The sequence below is a fragment of the Rhinatrema bivittatum genome, chromosome 11, assembly GCF_901001135.1.
Source record: "Rhinatrema bivittatum chromosome 11, aRhiBiv1.1, whole genome shotgun sequence".
In the NCBI taxonomy this organism is placed as follows: Eukaryota; Metazoa; Chordata; class Amphibia; order Gymnophiona; family Rhinatrematidae; genus Rhinatrema; species Rhinatrema bivittatum.
Genome location: NC_042625.1, coordinates 80388460 through 80413372, shown reverse-complemented (window position 1 = coordinate 80413372; position 24913 = coordinate 80388460). Strand labels below are relative to the sequence as shown.

General features: G+C 44.2%; 1 long non-coding RNA gene across 1 annotated transcript in view; it reads left to right on the top strand.

The window, feature by feature from the left end:
- Window positions 1–1529: 1529 nt before the first annotated feature.
- Window positions 1530–24913, top strand: part of LOC115073166 — a 44594-nt gene continuing 21210 nt past the window's right edge. Inside the window, exons 1-2 of the long non-coding RNA XR_003851941.1 lie at window positions 1530–2201; window positions 2884–2991. This is a non-coding gene — a long non-coding RNA (uncharacterized LOC115073166). The remainder of the gene's footprint in view (window positions 2202–2883; window positions 2992–24913) is intronic.

The window sequence follows — 24913 nt, the reverse complement described above, 5'->3', positions numbered from 1 at the left end:
ATCCAATTAGTAGGGAGTTGCAGTAGTCGAAGGTAGTGAAAATGAGTAGTTGTAAGACAGTTCTGAAATCAAAAGGGTTAAGAAATGGTTTTAAATGTCTTAGGGCTAGAAGTCTGTGATAACCTTCCTTAGATTTGTTTGATAACATATATAACATAATAAACAAGCTAACTTGTTGGGGGGAAGGGATTTGTAATTTTTGGTCCTTGCCTGATCCATAAACAGGTCCAGTTTTTACCTTAGGGAGAGTAGACTGCTGCCGAGTGGCACTTTCTGAAGGGATGCGTCCTGTTGCGTACACCCCCTTTAAAGGTACAGGGGGGCTAACACTGTAACATAGTAGAGGAAGGGGAAATAAAGACCAAATTGTCCCATCCAGTCTGTCCAGTTGATATTCTTTCACTTTGTGTAAATGAACAAATCAATTTCCATATGCAACCCAGAATCAACTCTTCCCCCCACCCTCCCCCGTCTTTTACCTGACCTCTCAACCTTTTCCCCACCACTGCCCTCCATGTCTACCCCAAGCAGGCCTGAAATATGCTAAAAAAAAAAAATATATATATATACTGGTAGGACATTTCCGGCCTTCTCATCTTCAACTTTGAGTCTTAGAAGAGCAAAACTCTGGCCTCATCGTGGTCATTGAAGTTTGGGTTTAACCATGGTTCCTTCATGCAGATTACGCCAGCCTTCCTGGAAGCCTGGCGCCGTTCCTTTTAAGGCTGTGATCACTGCTATGTGCAGGCTGCCCATATCCATTCTTAGAAGCCTGATGAAGTTGTATTTGAGGATCAGCATCATTAGTCCCATAAAAAAAGAAATACCACTGACTCACCCCTGCACCTTTAAGGGAAATAGTGCGATGAGACACCAGTGCTCAGTGATAAGGCATCCCTTTCCTCACAACACACATCTAAGCAGGCAGAACTACTGCATTTCTCCCCTGCCCCATCCAGCTCCTACATTGTGGGAGGGGGTACCATCTCCTGCTCCTGCATCTAGGGGCACCTGACAGGTAAGGCTGGCCCTTAATCTCATGTTCATGTGTTCCCAGAAGGTCGGACTCCTTGTTTGGGCATAGGCTGCCTCATGGCACTGTGGCTGGCGCTGGGTTGAAAGGCTTATCCAATTCCCCGAGTAAAGCTTACAGAGAAACAAAAAAAAAGACAGAGGGAATAATAAGAGAGATTATTAAATAGTTCTGGTATTGGTAAATATTTTACTTAGCACAGAGCCACATTCATGGGCTGATCAGAATCCTGGATTACCTGGTCACTGTCACGTCGGCACTGATAAATTGCTCTCATTGGCCATCGGGGACTGGAAACCACCTCAGTGACAGCGAGTGAGCCCTAGGATTCGAGGAAGCCAGGGAGCTGAGCCATTGTTTTTAACACGCTTCAAAAACTTACAATGAGCAAAGAGAAGAAGAGGCATTCAGAAAGGTCATTAGCAGCTCAGCGGACAAAGAAGTGACTCAGACATAAAATGAAGCAAGAAAGTGAGAAGCGGGCAGGTATCTCTGGAATTTCGGGTTGTGTACGATGGTGGTTTTCTGCTGGCAAGAAACGCGGTGAGGTGAGTTTCCAACCCAAACAGGCTAAAGTTTGCACACGTAGCCCTTGCTGAAGAAGGGGCGGGGGAGACTGGCTACTGTGCGCAGCCGACGCGGCCGATTCCTTTGTCCCACTTCACGCTACACTCAGGCTTCTTGGCTCATGTTTTTACCTTTAGGAATAGAATGTGCATATCAGAGCTCTGTCAGCATCACTGTAACAATTATCGTTAGCGTTAACCCTGCACAACCCAACCTGTAGTTAAAGGAACTCAAGAGCCCCTAGAAAATATTATCTATTTTTAGGAATCAGTTTGATTGTCTGATTTTACGCTTTACACCACAGTAACACAGACAGAGAAGTGGGATAGAGATATGCCATAGTCACTGAGGCCTTCCCACTGTGAGAATGGGCGACTTTGTTTATATTGGTGTCACACCCTTCAGAATGCTTCAGTTGACTTGACAGTGACAGCTGGGTGTGAGCTGAATCTTGCCTAGGATGGCTCACCACAATTCAGAGGACTCCACTTTGATGTGAAGCCTGGATGGGTGAGCCACGTTGAGGGGGCACTGAACTGTGGACACTCCTTTGATGTCTAACTGCTCCAAAATCGCCTCTCAGATTCACAGGCTACACAAGGTAAGCGAGAGATCTGTATAAACCATTGGAAATCATCCTGCCTTTCCTTCTTCAGAAAGGAGGGTAAATCTGAGTTCATTAAGGATTGATAAAACAGTTTGGGGCCGTCCATAAATGATGTCACACTCTGACGGGGGGGTTACCGCTTATGTGACAAGGGGTTTTGGAGATTCGTGACCAAGTGTGATGAAAGGGGAGTGGGGGCTGATTTCATGCCAAAATAGTGAGATGTCATTTATGGAAGGCCTCTTTAAAATATTCAAATAGGGCTGCCACTTTAAGCTTTAAACCCCAGGTACTAATAGTTTCAGGGAAATCCAAATGGGTTCAGTCAATACCTTATGAGGGTCCTCAGGGTCTCCAAACTCAACATGCTGATCTAGTCCTGGTTTTACCCCATTGCATGCATATTTATTTATTTAAAAATTTTTCTATACCGTCATTAAGTTAAATACCATCACAACGGTTTACAGAAGGGCACAATAAAGAGAAATATGGGTGGTATAGATTACAAATTACTCGTGTGCCATCATAGTACGGTAACAATGTAAAATAATAAACTAGGTGTGTAAATTAAACCTAATTGTTAGGAACAAATTAGGCAGTTTGATTTTAACATTAATATGCTTATGTAGGTTACTAAAAACTTCTAACTTGGTGCATCCTTATCGCTCAACTACAGCTGTACTTCTGATCGTCCCATTGATGTCCCTATGAAAATCAGAACTACAACTCCATGCATGCAGTGGGGCAAAAGCAGGACTGGATCAGCACATTCAATTGACCTGAGGTGAATGGCAACTCTTTTCTCATACTAAGTCAATCATGTTGTTATTATTTGTGGTAGTTGTGGGTGGATCCTTGGGCCGGGGGCAGATGACCACGCCCCCGGGGGAAGATCCCGAGAGGGACCACCGGTCAGGCACAGAGTATAGAGACTGACACACACACTAGTTCTTTTATTAAACAGTATATTGAACCACCAGAGGTGGCAATGGTGAGCTGGAAGCGCCCGGCTGGGCTGTAGTCCCTCAGATACTGGAACACTGAGCCCAAGATGGCTAAGTTGTGGAGAAACTAAATATAGTGAGTAGGCAGGGTATGCAGAGTTCCGGTACCGAACCTTGATGGTAACACTCACACAATAGTCTCATAGAAGTAGCCCAGGTGTTGGAATGAGTTAGGACCTCGAGGAGCGAGAACCTGGTTCCAGGGAAAGCTCTGAGAGAGAGATGGTGACTCACTGATGAAGTAGGCAGCGATGACTTCCAGGCAGAAGTATTCAGCAACCAGTCCGGGAACATGGGCCCTCGAGGAGCGAATACCGGTTCCAGACTGTGATCTGAAAAACAAAGAGAGAGCGAGGCCCCCGAGGAGCGGGTACCTCTGGTAAGTCCGAGGAGGCAGAGTAGCTTAGGTAGAGTAACCCCTTATCCTTGCTAACTCGATTAGTTAGCGATTTCAAATACCTTATATATCCGGTATGGATGACATCATCTCAGGGGGACGCCCCTGAGGTTCGCGCCACTGCTGGTACATCAGTCGGGGCTGTGCCGCGCGCGTGCGCGCCCGTAGGCCCTTGTGAATCATGGCGGATTGCAGCGTCGAGCCACTCTGGGGACGCCGGAGGAAGACGGCAGAAGGACGCCGTGGCAGCTAACCTTCCACTTTTGCAAGAGGGAGTCGCCAAGGAGGTAAGGAGGGCGGAGTGGAGACGTCGGGCAGCGACGGTCGCAACACATGTTCAGAAAAAAACCCAAGGTTTTCATTTGAAGCAGATTACCACCAAATTACAAATCCAGACAAGACTTCAGCTGGGATGAGCCAATCCAAGCCCAAAATACTGTCAGCTCATCTATCCTGAAAGCGACCAAAAGACAGAAGAAAGCGATGGATTATTGTGTCTACCCATGTCATGCTAACAAAGAAACACTGACACCAAAGGGACTTGCAGCCTACTCCTAGCTCTCTATTTCCAGGTTTCCTCCTCCCATTCCTCTATCATTTTACACCTTGGCCAGGGCAGCTCCACGCTTGCAGCTCTCCGATTTGCCTCCAATAACCCACTTTCTGATTGGAGGAACTATTTTCTTCTTTCTTCATACATAACTCCTTGCTTGCATATCAGTCATACTGGTCCCAGATTCCTGTGTCTTTCTCTATATCTGCCCACATTTGTATTATTGCCTTCCTGTTTGCTCCTATTTTGATTGCCCTTCACTAACTTCATTGTTCTTAAAAAAAAAATATAATAAGGGAAGCCAGCATAAGCCCAGGCACGTGGCAGCCACCCATCCTACTGAATGATTGATTCCAGGGCTTGTGTGCATAGACTGCTTAATGATGCACCGCAAGCAGCAAGAATGCAAAATTCTGCGCAAAACTGTGAAAGAATGCAAGAAACGAGCCCAGGTATTCACCTTGCTACTAAATGAATATGTGAAGCCATCCATATGGAATTCAGGAAATGTTGGCTCTCAGTATTCTGGGAATTAAACCGCTCCGTATATTTGCTCGACGGATGGAACTTTGCAGTCTTGAGATTTAAACCAACATTAATGGAAACTGCGTGTTAATTGACCGCACGAGTGCTGAATTTTATGGTGTTCAACAACTCGGTAAAAAGAAAACCCCCTAAAACAAGTCAAAGACATTTTTTTTTTTGCACAGCTAATCATGGCAGAGTGCTGCAGTCAGGCAGGTCAGTCAAGTCTCCCATCCCTGTGAAACTACTATTGCAATGATTTGATAGCATCGCTCAACTCATTCTGTATGGGAGTGGTCTGGGGAGGGGGTCTATGGTTATTTAAAGTTAAGTAAGGCAGAACTCCCACAGAACCCCCTGCTCTTCCAGCTCTGTAAGAAAGTTTCAAACGGATCTAGCTGGCCAACTCAAAGAGTTAGCGGGCTAAGATTAGTCCCTATTAAAATTTCCCGCTGTTGCTGAGCAGCCACAATGTAGAAAGATCAAGCACAACAGATCTATAGAATTGCAGCTGGAATAAAACTGGCCAGACCAGGAGGCCTATGTATTAAGGGATGGATTTTCAAAAAGCTTAGTCTGCTGGTTAAAAATCCCACTTCCCCCTCGAAAAATGGAGAAATTGACTAAATGAATAATAATAAAATGCATAGTTGGACAATACTTTGCTTGTGGTTGGAACAGGTATGGTAGATCACTCAGCAGCCACACACGTTGATTAGATCGTGTATGACTGGCTGCCTCCTAATAACATGTCATGCTACCTGATACTGACATCAGAACAAATAAGGCATTTATTTGAATGTAAAACAAGAAGGCATCGCAAAACGTTCTAATCACCTTATCCTCTACCTTATTGGTACCGTCTGGCATCTGCTGGCAGGAAAAGAGCATGGACTTGAGAACCTCACCGGGTAATGTCTATAGAAACGATGGCAGGAATCCACCTGACTCATAAGCCAGGCTATGCTGGATATGATCTCGGTTTCTGAAATTCACTGCTAATGCTTTTCTTAATGCTTACATAATCATTCTAATCTCACATATCGGAGCAGAGCAGCGTCGCTGCCAGCAGATGGCACTAGAGGAAGAGAAATCAATGCAGTGAAGCTGGGGGAGCCCCTTCCTGCCTCCCTGTGTTATAGATCCAGGAATGAGCATTCAGATGATCAGAAAAAGAAAACTGAAATGAATGCATCAATTTTCAGTTCATCTCATTGCAAGGGAACCATTAATGTAATACCTACTTTCCACTAATCAATGTTAATATTACTTACAACAAACAGACTAACCTGACACAGATATAGCATAGACAAATAGGAAAACATGTAGTTAACGGAAGTGCAAAGGAACAGGCCACATGCATAGCATGAACAGAAGAGAAAACACATTTTGGGTCATTCATTTTAGCAGTTTGTGTATGCAACTTTCCAAAACAAATGACCTGAATAATCCAAAGGAAAATCTCCCAAAATGAAATTCAGCCAGAAAATGCACCAAAAATAAAAGAATTGAACTGAAACAAAGCCCATACTTGGGAATTATTGCCCAACGCTTAAAGTGATGGATACCTTCATATAGCTGGGGGGAGCCCCTTCCTGCCTCCCTGTGTTATAGATCCAGGAATGAGCATTCAGATGATCAGAAAAAGAAAACTGAAATGAATGCATCAATTTTCAGTTCATCTCATTGCAAGGGAACCATTAATGTAATACCTACTTTCCACTAATCGATGTTAATATTACTTACAACAAACAGACTAACCTGACACAGATATAGCATAGACAAATAGGAAAACATGTAGTTAACGGAAGTGCAAAGGAACAGGCCACATGCAGAGCATGAACAGAAGAGAAAACACATTTTGGGTCATTCATTTTAGCAGTTTGTGTATGCAATTTTCCAAAACAAATGACCTGAATAATCCAAAGGAAAATCTCCACGAAATGAAATTCAGCCAGAAAATGCACCAAAAATAAAAGAATTGAACTGAAACAAAGCCCATACTTGGGAATTATTGCCCAACGCTTAAAGTGATGGATACCTTCATATAGACCTCCAAAATATCCTTCTAAGGTGATGCTTGTGCTGAAAGGGGAAGAGGAAGAAGAAGAGGAAGGAGAAGGAGAAGATATATATAGAGACACAAGACTGGAAGAAAAAAGAGACGGAAGGGATTGAGGTAAAGGATACAACAGGTGGAGAATTGAGAATGAAGGGGCATCCAGAAAAGATTTAAGGAAATAGAAAAACAAGGAAAATAAAGATGAGTTTGAAGAGAAAGAATAAAAACAAGAAAATAAAATGGACAAGCAAGATGAGAGAGAAGCTACATATGGAAAAGTAAAGGGGAGATGGGAGAAACAGAGGTGTAGGAAGGTTGGAAAAATATTTATTTAACCATTTTTGTAGCTTAAACTCTATCTAAAGCCTTCCCCCATCTGCTGAAAAATAACAAAGTGGTAAAATAGTCCCGACTTGACCACCGCATTTATAAGGAAAGTCTGGATCGAAGAGTCAGCTGTGTCCTGGCCTTTGACCCTCGGCCTCGTCTGCTTTCACAAAGGAAGAGGTCCACTTTAACGCTGACTTGTCAAGGTACATTTTCTCACAGATACATGGGTGGCTAGGATTTAGGAAAACCAATGGTTTCTTGAGACTAATTATTTTCCATTTACCCAACAGCCATCGCAGGGACGGAAACTTTCAGACGGGTGGGCGGGCGCACGTGTACGCGAGACTGTCGGCATGCCCCCCCCCCCCCCAAGACGCAACAATTTTATATTACGCATGCACATACGCGCACATGTTATAAAATAGCCCAGGCGCGCGTATGTGTGCGCTCGGCAGCGTAAGGTCAGGTTTGAGCCGCGTAAGTGAGGGAATTTTATATAACAGGCGTGCATCCAGTTTCACCAGATCATCCACCAGTTTGTCCAGTCTACAGCTCCAAACCACCCTGGTGCGTTAGCTTGCACCCCCCCACTTCCAGTTAACCAAGACCCCTTAAATACTTCCTAGATACCTGTAAATGTAATAATTCAAACTTACGCCTCATCCATAGCATAAGAAAAGCTACGCAGCCCAGGCGTGTAGGCACTTGCGCACACATCTCTTCGCCCCATCCCCCCCATATTCTGTCCTTTTTTTTTTACCAATGTGAGATATTCGCCCATCGGGACTTGTGCACACACACGTGAGGCGGCCTTTAAAACCGGGTGGTCACGTTCATGTCCTGCCAATCGCGCATATCTCCCAATTCTGGCGCACGTCCAGCTGTTAAAATTCACCTTTAAGGGAATAATCCAGGGGGTCGGTAGAAATCTCACTGTGAAGCTTAAACCAATTTCGCAGCACGGTGAAAACCATTTCATCCTGACCCCCAGATACAGAGGATGGGTGGGGGGGGGGGGGTAATTTTTAAATCCCATGGGGAACTTACTCCTTTGATTGGTCTTTCTCATTCATATCCCATTATACCGTCAGGCTGTACTACATAATATAACTAAGATTTCATTTACCTCATGCCTTTCCACTCGCATCCCTAAAGCACGTCACAACAATCCACAAAAGAGGCAAGCAGAAAAATCAAACACAGCATAAAATCATCAAAATCATTTTACAATTAAAAAAAGATACAGTTAGCTGGCCATTCAAATTAACTAAACCATAGGATACTAATAAAATCACAACACCAGACCCGGAACGCTGAAAACCAGGAGGCCAATTTTTCAAAGGATTTAGGCACTTAACTATGGAGTTAAACTCCTAAATTGGTCCTTTTGAAAATTTACTATAGCTGAGTGTCTACATTTTTTACCCTAAACGTTGGGTTATCTGGCTAAGTGGATGATGCTGAATAACCAGCTATACTACTTAACCGGATAAGTGATAATCCATCTAAATAGTTAGCCGTATAGCCAGCAGTGGGCGTAACTGGGCAGTGCTACCTATCCGGTTAACTTAGCCCAATAAGTAGCGATATTGAGCCTTATCCGGTTAAGTGGTCCATAGCAGGCCCAAAGTTATCCAGAGATAAGTTTATCCGGCTAACTTTAATACTTACTCGAGTATATTCAGTGGCATTGCCGGATAAGTCTTATCCGGCTAACTTACATAGCTGGATATATTTTGTGATGAATAAGTTGAAATCTGTATTGAAATAATTCAGTATTTGTGAAAAATTTCTGTGATAAATATGGCCAGCACAAATGATTAAATGGAACTGAAAATATGTAATTGGGTGGGAATGTTTACATTGTATTAATAACAATAGTATTTCATGCATATTATGTATATGATGTTAAGGGGAGGTTTTAGTGTGTATTTATTACATGTTGTTTAGAGGAATGAATGAGAGGGTGAATGGTAATTTAGGGTGTGTAATGTATGTTTTTTAATGAATATTGTAATAAAGTATTTAGATGATTTAATGAGGAAATATGGGTATATTGTGTATAATTCTATGATATAGGACACCTGTAGTGAACCCATTGAAGGGAGATATATGTTTGACCATTATGAATACCTGTGGCTGAACAGGACTGAGCCTGGTCATGGCAGGAATAGGAGTCCAGCCATGACGATACAGATGTGCCTGGGCGAGTTCACGTTTTTACCTGGACAATCCAAAACATCCCACCATCAGTTCGGCCGTCCCCTCCTCATAAACCGTTTCACTGTCAGGTAAACAAGGCCACCCAGAGATCAAATAAGAATGTGGAGACATAAAAAGTCGCTGACTCATTCCCCTCGCCAGATCACACACAGTCTCCTGGCCCTGACAATGCAGCTTGCAGCCAGTTTAGGAAGGAGCATTTTATGCTATTGCCTATTTAATAAATAAAGCAGTTGCCAGGGTTACTGTTTGGTTGTGATATTTTTCATTGCAGAAATAAAAACCAAATATCATTATCACCGCCTCTCCCTAGTATTTACCAAATGTATGATTCTAAGATAATTGTTTAACACGTAGCGTGAAATTAAATAGCATACATGCCTTGCCCATCAGGATTATTGTACAGGCTGCATCCCAATCAAAACACAGAAACTGATGGCAAATAAACCCTGAAATCCTACTGTGGTTTGCTTCTTTTCCCTACTAGCTGCAGTTCTATAGGACCTTACATGCTCTCTGGCTTTATCCCTAATTCGCTGCAACAACAAAAGATCCTCTGTGCTTATCCCATGCCTGCTTGAGTTCAGATATTTAGATGTCGCTATCATAATCCTCTTTGTTTCCATCCTTCATCATGCATGTAATCCAGGTCCTTATGCCTAACCTCATAGGTCTTCTGGTACAACTCATCTGGATTGCTCTTACTTTGTTTATATCCTTCTGGAGAATCAACTTCCAGAAATGGATCCAGTATTATAAACGAGTTCTCATTAACAATTTACACAGGCCCTACCAGGGCAGAGTTAGGGAGGGGTAAAAGATAGGGGCTTAGCACTGATTTTCAGTGGTAGGCACCTAATTTAAGAACCTAAATCCAGGAAAACGAATTGCAGGCCGAAGTTTTAGGATCCTATATTTAGGTTTTTCAGCTGAAAGTTTAAGCTTCTTTTTCTTTTTCTTTTTTTTTTAATATTGGCTTCTTTCTACGTAGCCCAGTTTTTCACTGACTCTTCCCACGGCTTTCTCCTGCTCTTTGATCACCTTTGAGTCAGCAGTGAAGACAGTTTAAGCAAGAATGAGAGACTAAAGACATTTTAGGGCATCTTTTGGCCACCCAGCATCAATGGATAGATTTTCAAAGGGCCTAGCCACCTAACTTTCAGGCCTATACAGTATAGTGCACTCCGGCGGAGCGCACTATTAGCCCGCTTTTGGCCGCGCGTTTTCGATGTGCTATTTTTACCCCTTATACAGTAAGGGGTAATAACGCGTCGAAAATGCGCGGCCAACCCCCCCGAAACTAATAGCGCCCGCAACATGCAAATGCATGTTGATGAGCCTATTAGTTATTCCCGCACGATCCAGAAAGCAAAATGTGCAGCCAAGCCGCACATTTTACTTTCAGAAATTAGCGCCTGCCCAAAGGCAGGCGTTAATTTCTGCCTGCGCCGGGGAAGTGCACAGAAAAGCAGAAAAAACTGCTTTTCTATACACCCTCCGACTTAATATCCTAGTAATATTAAGTCGGAGGCCCCAAAATTAAAAAAAAATCAAAAATTTTAAAAAAAAATTTTAAATCGGCTGGTGGCCCGCGGGTTGGAAGACGGACATTCAATTATGCCGGCGTCCATTTTCCGAACCTGTGGCTGTCAGCTGGTTTGAGAACCAACGCTGGTAAAATTGAGTGTCGGCTGTCAAACTCTCTGACAGCCGCCGCTCCTGTCAAAGAGGAGGCGCTAGGGATGTGCTGGTGTGTCTAGCGCCTCCTTTTACCGCGGGCCCTCATTTGCATACTCGATCGCGTGCCCAGGAGAGTGGCCTGGGCATGCGTTGGGAGAGCGGGCGCTCGCCTCGGAGAGCCTGCTCTTCCACGAATTTTACTGTATCGGCCTTTTTGGGAGTTAGGCAGCTAGATTGGCCTCTTTGAAAATCTGTCACCACTGAGCAACTAAATATAGCTGCATAGTTTCACTAGGTGACTAAATTTAGCTGCTCAAATTCTGGGCGGTGTTATTTAGGTCGGGAGACAAAATTGGCTGCCTAGTGCTAATTTTCATGCTAACCACCTAACTTATAGGTGGATTTACTAAGCCGCAATAAAGCAATCTCACATTTTAATGCTGTTTATCGTGCAATAGAGCAGATTTCCTCCTCCTATGGAAATAAGCCACTTTGCATGCGTAAGCATGCATAAAACTTCCTAATGCATGCAAAGCAGCTTATGCATAGGCAATCCTTTATTACCACTTTGGTAATAAAATAACCCAGCTGACTTTGAAAAAAAGTCAGCCCAATTATTTTAACGTGTTTTGAGGAATGTGTAGTTATTTTCCCGAGAGAGCATCAGGGTCTGCGTGGGTCCCCGGTGGTCCCATGGGAAAATTAAAGGTTCAAAGTGCCCAAAACACCCCTCCCCAAACCAGCAAAAAACCACCCCAGGGGCCATTGGAGACCCCTGCCACCTTCCAAGGCAGTTCTGGCACCATGAAATAAATAAAAAAAATAATGAGGTCATTCACGCTGCCACAGCCTGCTCCCTTCCCCTCCACACCCCACCTCTTCCGCTTAAACAAAAAAAAATGGCCCATTAGCAAAAAGATCCCCCTCCCCTCATTAGGCCAATCCCTTCCTTCCAATCCAAAGAAAGTTAAATCCCTGGGATCTAGTGATTCCCCCCAAACTCCAAGCCCCAACCCCTACCCTCCAACCCTTAAAAAAATAACCTTGGTGGTCTGCAGGGGCAGGCGGATCCCAACCCCAGCCCCCTAGTCCCCCATACCTCTAAAATGCATCTTCAATAGCCAGTGGGGACGACATGGCGTGTCCTCTTGCTCCGAGCCCATCGAAGCCATTTTTCAAAATGGTGTCGACCTGACCTTACCCTTATTGGGTGATGGGGCAAGGTCTGGGGATCGGACCCTGACCGCATGGTTGCTAGGTTGCAGCTAAAAATTGGTCTAAGATAGCCAGTTAAAACATAGCCAACTATCTTAGCCACTTGGCTGCAGGCTGAAAATCAGAGCCTGCGTTTTTAGGTAAGAGCAATAAAGACAACATTAATGTTTGCCCCAACACAAGGACATAGCATAAATCCCGCAGGCCATTTTGTTTTATAAGATCACAGACAAATCTTGCCTAACAATGAGTTTATTTAATACTTTCAGGCTTATCCATCCCTCCCCACCCCTTCCCAACAAAAGTTGATATAAATAAATTTATTAGGAATCTACAATTGAAGATTTGGCGGGGTTTTTTTTTTTTTTAGAAAAATGTTAATTTGGATGCCACAATGCGCTTCACACTTCTCAGGTTTAAATTTAAGTTCATGCCGTGATCAGATCCAATAGAGAGTCAGACTTTGGCATTTCAAGAGCTGGTTTTAAAGAACATCAAAAGCAGAGCGCCCGGTTTCCTGTGGTAAATATTTCAAGATACTGTGGCATGAGTTGGCAAATTCTGAGGCAGTTTTTTTAGAATTCTGTGGTACATTTGCATAATTTTGCATAAAGATTCACACCTCTGACTATGCAAAAGAAAATCATTTTTTTTAATTGAAAACCTTTGTTTTAAATGGATTAGAAATAAAAATTGTACTAAGTACAAAAATCCACAGTTTATCAGATTAAGATGTGTAAGTTACAAACTTTTAACTGTGAAATGTCACTTTTGTTTTGAATTGAAATACTTTCTATATTTTCTTGAGAAAGACCTTATTATCTTTCTGAGTATATTAACTCATGTCTGCCAAAAATGCTGTCAGTATCATGCTGTTAATTACACAGAAAAATATGTGTGCACAGGGACGGAAACTTTCAAACGGGCGCCCAAGCACACGTACACGTGTGCGTCGGTGCATGCCCAGAGACGCGACAATTCTACAACAAACACACCCATATGCACATATGTTTTACCCACCATAAAAGTGAACCATGATGCACATAACTCCCAGAGGCCTTCCTGAATAATCTCCGCAAGTTAGATCATAGCCACTCCCCTACCTCAGCCACCCTTTTGGATGAGACCTAGAATGCAGATCTAAAAACAAGCATGGGTGGGGGAGATATTCAAAGACCAGCCAGCTAAGTAATTTAGCTGGATAAACCTTATCTGGTTAATTTACAAGGTTATTCGGCAGCATGGGTATACCACTGAATATCCGCCTGCAAAACGTATCTCAATATCGCCACTTAGCCGGTTAAGTTATCCGGCGAAGTAGTGCCGCCCCGATCCACCCACTGCCCGCCCCCCAAGTTAGCTGGCTAGCCACTGAACATAACCAGATATTCAGCGGCCACAAAATAGCCAGATAAGTTCTACATATCCGGCTCTCCGGTTTCTGAATATCAGGCCCGCTGGATATACTTGGCCCCTGTAAAGATCTGCCATATCAAGAACACCCAGCCCATTCCCAGAACTAAAGCAAATAAAGCAAACTAGAAGAAGACTCAAGTGGAAGTGGTGGAAGTCATCGTTACAGGCCGAGAGAAATGACTGCAGATTTCAGGCAGCCTATGGCAGAGCTGTGACCAATGCAAAGAAGCCATACTACACTTAAACAATTAACCCAGGCAAAAAACTCAATCCTGACCATCAATAAGCTCCTCCATCCTCCTCCTCCCTATCCCCCAACACTGACATCAGAAATTCACTTAATAAACTAGCGAGCTTCTTCACTGATAAGATTACATGCATCGGGTCTGAAGATGGCCTTCCACCAGCACAACATGCAGTCTCTCTCCCACACTCTCCCCACCTTTTGCACTCTACTAGAGAAGGATATCCATGCCCTTCTCTCTGATCTCAAAGCTACAACGTGCCAGGAAGACCATTATCACAGAAACCTTCCCAAAATGTCTCTAAACTTTCTGTGCATTATAACGACCATGACAAAGCTACTTCCCTGGTGCTAGGCTGAAAACAAGGGAGGCGAAGTTGCTAGGACATGAAAAATGTCTTCAAACAGTCATTTTTATGGTGAGTCATGGTCTTTATTAGATGCTGAACGAGAGTCCAATCATAAAATAAAATTCTGCCTTGATGAATGCTTCCTTTGATGCAGAAATGTTATCTGTGTGTTTTGGCCTACACCCAGCAATACCCTGAAAAAGAATCCTACAGCAGCATATGAAGCCAAAAAAACAAAAATGCCTTCTAAGGAAGTCATGAACGCCGGAGCAGCATAAAGCAGAGCTTTGGTGGGGGTTTCCTGCAGCACTATGGTATAATGCAGCACTATGCCTAGATGTAGTAAGGACTACTAAATTAAATCTGTGATCCATAATTTAGTGACCTCTCCCCAGAGGCGTACTATGGGCGGGGGCGAGGGGGGGGGGGGGGCGGTCCACCCCGAGTGGGAACAGGACGTGGGGTGGCATTGCCGTCGGCAGGAAGGTCCTGCGGTGGCACGGAACAGTGACCTGGCGGGGGGGGGAAACCCCGCGAGCAAAAGCAAGGACCTGCAGTGGCAGAGGCCGGTGGCGCCGCCGGCATTTCCTGGAGCCGGTGCAGTGGCAAAGAACAGGGCCACAGACATCCTCTCTCCCCCTTAACCTCAAAGAGGGCCAGCTAATTAATGTTTATATTTCCATTAACATATTTCTGTTATAGTGAAAAATTGGGCATTTAAACACGAGACCTCCATGTAAGCTCTCCTAACAGAGAGGAGGTAGCCTAGTGGTTAGAGTAATGGGCTGGGAGCCAGAAATGAGTTCCAGTCCTGCATCTACCACTGCCAATTCCTGCCATCCCAGGCAAGTCGCTTTCTCTCTCCTTGTTACTAGTGCCTATTTCATTATATTTATAAGTAGCCTATCCTGCTTTAGGTGGCATACAACATAAACAAGAATATAATTTAAAACATCCATACCATGGCGACATTAAAACAGAAATATAAATAAGTAAAACAGTAATACTTAAAATACAAAATTGTATAAAACAAAAATGAAATAGCTTAGACCATAAGCTGACGGGAACTCACTGCACCTCCATGTAAATTTGTTGAGGGCAGTGTATAAACGCTGAAATAATAAGAAGCACATGCTACTTTTCTATACTTGGGGAGGTGGGGAGGTCACGTATAGTCAGACAGCATGGAGTAGTGGATTTATTCTATGGTAGGACTGACTGGGCACATATCTTCCTGTAGCACAGGGAGTTCCTACGGTGGAAGAATAGTAGATAGTGCATTATCCTAATGCTGCAGGGATTCAAAGATATATTCTGAGGTAAATTATTCAAATGCTTATTTCAACTCTTGTCAGCAATGTTGCTTTTATTACACAAAAGTTATCATCTCATGGAAGGAAGAGAGTAATGTGGGTAAGAGTCTGGAAGACAGTTCTTTGGCCGTTATACAAGAGGACCTTTGTGTAATAACTTTTTGTAATTATATAGCAAATTTTAAGCAGCAGTAAATGATTAAGTAAACATTTTTCTAACTTTTCTTTCTCATTAACTCAGGTCTTCTTCTCTTCTTGTTTACTATTTTTTATTCATTTTTTCCTCTGGTTTTACTTGTTCTTGCCTTATTCTTTTCTGCCATTGCTCACTACCCTACTCTCTTTCCCCCTCTCCAACCCGTTCCTCTCTTTCCCATTTTTACTCCTTCCCTCCAAAGCCCTCTCTCTCTTTTCAAAACCCTCTCCTCTCCTCTTTTCCTTTTCCCATCTTTCTGTTTCTCTCCTGCCCCCTCTCCCATGTCTTTCTCTTCCAAAAGTCCCCATCCCTGCCATTCCTGACTTCCCCCTTGCCGATATCTGGGCTCCTCTCTCCTTAGGCACAGCGAGTTCCTCACCCCCCAAGGTTCCCTGGGAGACGCCATCTCTCTCCGGTGCCATCTTAAAGGAAGACTGCAGATAGTCCAGGAGGGGGGGGGTCCTGGAATGGCACCCAGAATCATCACATGGAAGATGCAGGAGGGTTAACCAGCAGAACCAAGAGAATGGAGAAAATTTTGGGATCTTCCCTAGGATTCTGGAAGACATGACGTGCATGTCATTGTACTGTACTGTACTTAGTTTAGGAAATCAGTTTGGAATTGTAAGCGGAATGCACCACGAAACCAGCACCCGTGGCCCTTATCAGTGAAACGCTCTCTGTACTACGCTGCTGCTACGGTCTTAGTTTACACTGCTAGGCAAGTGAAACCCGGGCCTTTTCCGTGCAGTTCTAAGTATAGTGCAACCTTGAAAAAACAGAGAGGGAAAGTTTCATGTGACTGGCAAGGAATCCATCGGTTTGGCTGTCCAAATTACGGCATAGGCAAACAGGGAACTGATAAAAGTAGCCTGGCCTAGCTTGAGGCGCTCACATCATCGGTCGGCGTGCCGATTGGCTGATTTTGACAGGAATAAATGTATCTCGACACCTTTGTTGCCATTGGTAGGGATGTAAACATATCTCAGTTCCCCATTTGTATAGGACTACTGGCTTTTTTTTTTTTTTTTTTTTGAAGGTGGTAATTAGATGTGGTTTATAATGTAATCCTCGGCTTTGTGCTGTTTACTTTTATTTCTTTCCATTTCAAATGTTCAGTTTGCTTTGGTTTACTGTGTTGTTGCGTCTGGTAAAATTGTAATAAGATCTAGCAGTGGTCAGGAAGGGTACGCATTACCGCATGCGGCTTTAACAAAAAGATTCCCGGTTGTGATGAGGGAACCACAGGCCGAGATGCACTAATGCGTGGCAGAAGCTAATAGGGGTATCGTTGATCTTCAGGGAAGTTCACTCTGCTGGTCACAGCCCGCCTGCAGACCTAGCCGGCACCCTGTATGCCCGTTTTCTCCCTCCTGTACAGGCGGCTGCCTAAATAAGGTAATATTGTGTGCTCATCAATCAGCGAGTCAATATTACACATTCATAGAAACCTAATGAGCTGTGAATAATAGTATCTCATTTAACAGTGATTGGGAATGGTTGGCCATGACTCAGCTACACCCTGCCTTTGCTTATTAGCCTGGCATACCTAATACAGTTTGACCGTGCTGAAGAAGACAGAGTATCTTCGGCCATAAAACTTTTTAAAAAGATTTGAAGGCCTTCTTTTTTTCAACGAAGCTTTTGTAATTTTGTGTACTGTTGGTGCTCTGAGGAGAATGGTCTCTTGAGTATCAACAGAAAATAGTTACAGCGGGGTCCTTGTCTGCATTTATGTTTTATCTTATTGCAAATATGTGGGCTTTTATCGTAAGCCACCCAGGACTATGGATTGCACAGCCTACAACTATTTAAAACACATAACAAGAAGTATATTTCAGTCCCTAATTAAGAACTGTGCTATTCAGAATAGTCTACTAAGCATGGGGCTACAGTATTTGTCTGAGAAATCTCATTTTGACTCACTGAAAAGATGTAAAATAAATACATAAACAGACGTTTGGTTGGGTAATATTTCAGGAATTTTCACAGTAAATGACTTGAAAACCATGACTGGCAAAAATCAGTACCACTGGGCTCCATGGCTTTTCAAAAAGCTGCTTGGCAGGGGAGATTACAAGTTCATTTTAACTGGTTAACTTCACGTGGGTATTCAGCTACATTTATCCAGCTAGTTATAGGGCTAAATATCTGGCTAAATCTATCCACTCAGGATTTGGATAGGTAGAAGATAGCAGCATAAGCTAGACGTGGCTCCATGCTGCTCCTTGTATTTCAAACAGAAAGGGTAGGGTGAGAGTGTTTCCCTCCATGAACGTTTTTTCTCCAGTTCAGCGTTCCATCACGGAGTTTGCGTCTTCCACGTCCTCTGCCGTGCAGGCTTCGAGCCCTGTTGGTGGAGCAGAGAGAGGGGAGTCCTGCTTTCGCCAGGGGAAGTTTCACTCTGCCCACTGGACGGTCGGCCACCACTGCCTATTGCCTTTGCAGGAAGATGCAGTATTGGCTCGGTCGCATAGCGATGATCTCAATGGGGATACCCGTAGGGATTGCTGTTGGCCATCGTTTCTGGGTTGGAGCTTAACTCTTCTTTCCTGTGTGGTGACGTTTGATACTCCATGGGACCTGGACATTAACTTGTCTCAGTCTTTTACGGCACATTTCCCTATAGTGGGGGCTGTTTCTTCAAGGTTGGATTCAGAGATTCAAGACCATCAACATATTTTCCAGGAACATGTAGGGAGATTTCAACCCATTAAGAAGGAAGTACAAGATGTTCAAAATGTGAACATGGTTATTATTGGTGAGCAGGCCTTCCTAACTAGGAGAGTGAATATGGAAAATCAGCTTTATCACCTAAACTTAAGACTAACTTTCCTAAGAGTACTTCCTTGATTAACTTTACGGAAATATTTCATAGAAGTCTTACAGATTTCATCAGATTAGATTCCCGTTCTCAATAAGATTTATTTTCTTCCCTATAAGCTCCGAACTGACCAGACGGGACCATCTCAACCTCCTATGAATTTAGGAGATTTGTCTGCATTTTTGTAGGCTTCTACCTGTGAGATTATTGAGAGGGTTACACTAATTATTTCTTTTATATATGATCAAAGTTTAAGTTTTGTAATCAAAAAGTATTTCAAGCAGATGAATGTGAATTTCCTAGATGACTGGGTTAGGATCTGTCCAGACCTGGCCAAAGTCACTCAGGAAAGGAGGAAGGGTTTTTGAGATGCGCCAAGAAGTCCAAGATCTTGGTGCTTTCTCCCTTCTCAGATGTCCCTGTAAATGCGTAGTAAAATTGAATGCAGACTGTTTCATTGCCTTAGCTCCTGAACAGCTTAGGGTTTTTTTGGATGCTAGGGCTCGGAATTTGCCTCCAAGAACCTAAGGCTTTGAACGAGTGTATCTGTCCATTTTGAGTTATAGGCTGTGGATAATGTTTGTGTTATAGTCTTTTCCTTGAATTTTTGTTATATTTACTCCTCATTTTGCCTATTCCTTCCCCAGTTTTGAAGGACCAAGTAATGAAGATATTCTTGGTTTGTTTGTTTTTCTTTTGTTCCATGTTTTTCATTGGAAAATTGTTTGTTTTTTTTAATTGCTCTCGTGTTGTTTCTGTGCAGTTTGTTCTTTGTATTTTATTTTGGAAACTTAAATAAATAAATATAACAAAATGTGGGCAGGTAGATTTAGGCCTGCTATTTGTGTGGCTAGGGCTACATGGATTATCTCCTTAGAACTGTATGCATCACATGCTACAGCAGGCATACCATATATAGTCTAAGCATGCATTGTGTATGTCGTCTCTTTTTATTTTATTTTTTTAGCATGCACTGTACTTACCTTTTAATGAGTGATATTGTCTCTATTTTATTATTTTAGCATGCACTGTACTTACCTGTGTGAGTAATTGTCTATGCTATGTTTTGTTAACTGTTGTGATGGCTACACCGAACAACAGTATATAAAAATCAATCAATAAATAAAATAAAATAAAATGTTGCAGTACTGTGGCAGACATGTATTTCTGTGTGGGGTGGCTGAGAGAACTCCGCCACAGCAAATCCTGCCATGTTATCAACATGGCAGAGATTTATGGTGGTGAAGGTGAGTTAAGGGTCAGTCCCTTACTGGTAAATCATTAACCGTCGCCCATAATCCTCCCTACCATTTTGTGTTTGTTCTGTCTTATCTCTCTTCCTGAATGCTATGTTTACTCAATTTAGTCATCAAAACAAGATGTTTTTTCTATGTTTAGCCCAATTACATCAAGTAGGGCTTCAAGAACCAGGTTTATAGGATTCCAATCATCATAACTTTATGACTCCAGTATTTTTTGACACCAGAAAACCACAGCTTGACTTGCTGAATAACTAACGGCTGAATCCAGGAATTGATAGGAGTCAGGAGTATTCCTGAAGCATTACATTGGTTCCACTTGTCCTCTTTTTCTTATGGGTATGGACTGCTATTCTGTAAAATCTGGAGGCATGCAAGCCATTTGTGAAGTAGAGAAAATCTCCACAGGAGAACCTGGCTAACTTTTGTTTTAGTTTTGAATTTTATCCCCCTTTTGATTCTGCCCTCTCTGGACTATTGCCAGCAGAAGGGCTAGTGGGGATAGGGGGGGGGGGGGGGAGGAACAGGGTCTCCTCCGAGGGGCACCCGCCACGGCAGTACCACTCATGGGCTGACAGGGACTGCCGCACTAGTGACATCCACCTTCCCTCCCCTCCCCTGGGTACGAGTTGCGGCACCTCCAAGGCGCGGTCAGGCGCAGCCAGCCCCCACATACAGGGGATCCAAACCAGGATCTCCTGAGCCACGGCGTGAAGCACTATGGCCTACATCACACTGCCTCAGCTTTAGTGCAGACTCTTCCCTTCAGTTTTGTGGAGTTTAGGATTCATTCCCAGTGGTACATGGCGCACTGCCCCACATAAGAGGCATGGACTTTGGAGTAAATTTTCAAAGCGGGTTTCCACATAAAAACAGTATATAGGTGCATATACTCACCGATATGCTATTTTATAAAGATAAAGAGTACCCATGTATATTCGATTTCACGCATATATTTTACCAGCAGAATTTAGGGACAGGTTAGGAGCGTTCCAGGGTGGGGGGGTCAGAAGTATGAGCGGTAATTGCTATTTTGTAAGAGATACACACAAGGACGGTAACTTTTAAACTGGCGCGCGGGCACACATTCGCACGTGTGCGTCGGCCCATGCCCAGGGACGCGCCTAATTTATAACTTGCGCACGTATGTGCACACATGTTATAAAACAGCCTGCCTGTGCAAACGTGTGCGCCAAACTTTAGGTGGCTGCATGCATGGCCGCACAAATCCCATTTCTACTGCATAAGTCGGGGAATTATAAAAGGGGCGCGCGCCCATTCCCAGTTTACCAGTTCGTCCACCAGTTCGCCCAGTTAACAGTTAGGTCCTCCAACTCCCCCACCCCCCCCATTTGATAGCCTACACCCCCCCCAGTTACCGCAGACCCTTTAAACCCCTCAGAAATGGCTCAATCTTTTTATTTTATAACTTACACGTCCTCCACAGCAGAAGTAAAGTTACGCTTTTTGGAAATTTTTGAGATGTGCTCACCATGACATTTAGATGCGTATATGGGCGCTTTTTTGAAAAAACGGCTGGCGCGCATAAGCCTGACTTCTTCGCCCACCCCCAAATTGATGTGTGCGCCGGGCTTTTAAAATTCACCTTATGTATATTACTGAACTTATTCATGCACCTGCTAATTGACTGGCAATAGTGAAATCAGACTTGTCTGTTGGCTGCAGTTTTTGGGCGGGAGAACTGATGGGGGCTGAGGGTGACATGCTAGAGGATCTAGATGAATTAGAGAGGGACTGGGTGAACTGGCAGAGGTATCAGTGAACTGGTGGTTCCCAGTAAGCGTGCAAATAATTATTTTCAATATGGTATATGCCCTTACTTTATGAAATACCTGCCTCCGCCTATAAATAGGGGTTATTGCACATGCATGTTATATTGTTTTACTCAGCTAAACTATACTCATGTATGTTTATTAAATAGGGAGAGAAAGTAAGCATTTTCTTGCATCGGAAGTATTTGCCTATACTGAAACTTGGAGGGTATTTACGGAGCAATATTTTATAAATTGTGCAGCTCCCACTGCACAAACATAATTCTTTATGTGTCCACTTACGCACACAAATGCTGGTCTACGGATAGTTCTGAAAGATAGGCTCTGTGTGTTTCAAAGTATACTAATGTAAGTGCATGCGTGAACACAGGCAAAATATCTGCGCAATGCAAGTGGAGGTAGATGCAGAACCTCCAAGAGAAGGAAAGCCATCATCAGGCATCAACGGGAGGCATCACAGACTGAAGGTGAAAGATTTAGGAGAGGAAAACCACATTTTCTTCCTGTAACTCCTTTCTGAAAATAATCATGTTCATGGAAACACGACATCCCACACATGTCCCCCTCATCGCAAGCGGCTGACAGCTCCCCTAGTGCTTGGGGGCTCTCCACTCTGAAACATCAGAAGAGTGCCTGGCAATGCTGTCTTGATGCTGTCTTGCACCGCAGTCTGGAGTGACGGTTTCCACAGGAGGGTATCGGGTGTTACTTCCTTCATTCCTGAGATGCTGAGCAGGGCTTTCCCCCAAGAACTCATCTGCTGGGAACAAAGAGGCTTCGCTGCGGCTTGCGACCAGACGGCGGCATTGAGCAAGGGACGGTCTGCCTGTATCGTTCTCTCCCTGCCCTGCTGGCTCAGGGCCAGTATACTTGGGACTGGGAAATATTCCTTTGCAGCCTGATAGACACCGAACCTTTGTGCGGGCTCCGCACTCTTCATACATACATGCACCCACTCTCAGGCCCGTGCAACAAGACGCGCGGAAAAAACCCCAAAACGGGCACTCCATATGAGCGCACGTTTTCCTAACGCGCCCGCATCCGCATCCCCTGTGCGCCCGATGCAAGTATCCTAATGAGAAAGAAACCGAAGCGGCGTAGAAAGGTGGAGCACTAGGGAGAAATGTGCGCTTCTGATGCTCAAAAGTACATTGCATCGGGCGCACAGACGTCTAAATTGTTCATTCCTTGCAAAAGTGCATCGCTTACATGAAGTTCAAAAAATTGCAGTTGTGCTGTTTAACAAAAGGAAAGGAATCACCCGCAGTTTTCAAAGGCGTCCTTCAGCCAATCATCACGCTCCACACCACTACTCCCTGTACACATTTGTTTTAGTTTTTGTTCTAATCCCACATAACTAAACCTTATACTAATCTCTAGAAACAGCCCAACCTGACAAGGGGCACATTTTTTAGGTTTCTTATGAGCCCTTGACAGCGAGTAAACTTTACCTCAAGAGCTGGAGTTCATTTTCCAGTGTAAAAAACATGCGTGTTGGGCGTCCAGCCTTTGAGCGCTCTTTCCTGCATTGGGCGGTAATAGCTAATGTCTTTCTTTCCATAGAATTTACATGCCTTGGGCGCTATCGGGGTGCGTGTTGGTTAGGGCACGCATTTTGGGGTAGATCTTCAAACCTGCGCACGGGCGTAGATTTGTTTGCGCAACCCGGCGCGAACAAATCTACGCCCGATTTTATAACATGCGGCCTCGGAGGGAACTTTCCTTCCGCCCCCCCCCCCCCCCCCCCCACCTTTCCCTCCCTTCCCCTATCTAACCCACCTCCCAGCCCTATCTAAAATCCCCCCCTACCGTTATCGTTGAAGTTACGCCTGCCTCTTTGCAGGCGTAACTTGCGCGCGCCAGCCAGCTGCTGGCGCGCCATCCCCCAGCACGGCGGCTGTTCCGGAGGCCTCGGTCCCCACCCCCGGAATGCCCCCGGGCCGGCGCCCCGCCCCCGCAACACCCCTTTTTCGAAGCCTCGGGACATACGCGTGACCCGGGGCTTGCGCGCGCTGCCGAGCCTATGCAAAATAGGGCAGATTTTCAAAGGCTATGCGGGTAACCTGAGAAAATCTGCCCCTTTGGATGCGCTAATCCCCTTACTGCATCAGATGCTATTCTTATGCGCCCAAAACACGTGCCCATCTACAACTAAATCTGTGCGCTAGGCTGGGCGCATCTTATTGTATCTGCCTGACAGAAAAGCAAAAAGGGAGCAATTTAATAAAAAGTGCCCAATCCCTAAATTAGGTGCTTAAATTTAGGGAGACTCTCAGGTGAATTTAGGTACCTAAGGCATGAATTTAAACACGTTACTCGCATTAAAAGGCCGCGCATGTGCAATGCGTATTTTAAAAGACGCAAATTAAGTGCATATAAACACATGTACGAGTAAAAAAAAAAAAGGGGTGGAGTTGGGAAGTGTCAGGGGTGTTCCAGGATGGGGACCCAATTTGTGTGCAGAAATCCGTATTTTAAATCCGGCTGTCGCGCATGTTTACTTCTGGTCTTGATGAGGTGGAAGTCTGCATAAATCTCTATTTAGGTCTATAATGACTGGGTGAGGGGTCTGGATCAACTGGGGGGGCATGCAGGCCGAAGAACCAGAGGGGTCTGGATGACCTTGAGATGGACTGGGCAAACTGGTGAATTAATTGGTAAAACTGGGATCGTCCTTCACGCGCGCATGTTTTACAATTTGTTTGCCCGTGCATGTTAAAGCTGACCAAGACCTAATGAAGAAATGTGAAATACATTTGCTAGAGTAACCACTTAAAATTAGGGGCACACTTATGCGCGGTAGGCGTATTTTAAATAATGTGTGCGCAAATGCACGCACAGTTTAAAATTCCAGCGCATGTGCTCTAGCGGCCCATATATGCATGTATGGGCTCCCGTGCACTCATTTTAAAGTTACCGTCTTTTTTTTCAACTGAAAACTTATCTAAATGTAGACAACTAAACCTTAGGGACCTAAATTTAGAGACGAAATTAACTGGCCTAGATTTAGGCTCCTAAGGTAGGTGGCGCCTCACTAGTACTTCCATTTGCAGCAATAATGATAGAACCTCTGCTTTACCATTACCAACACAATGTCTGCTTCAATAACTGACAGATGAGATTTAACGTGGACAATGCATTTCGGGCACCAGACTAGGCAAATCGGAGCGGCCTCGGAGGGAACGGAGGATGGCTGCATGGCTCGGCGCACGCAGGCTGCCGATTTTGCGCAGCCTTACGCCCGACGACCCTGTATTTTATAACATGCACGCAGCAGTGTGCACATGTTATAAAATCGGGAGTAGATTTGTTTGCGCCGGGT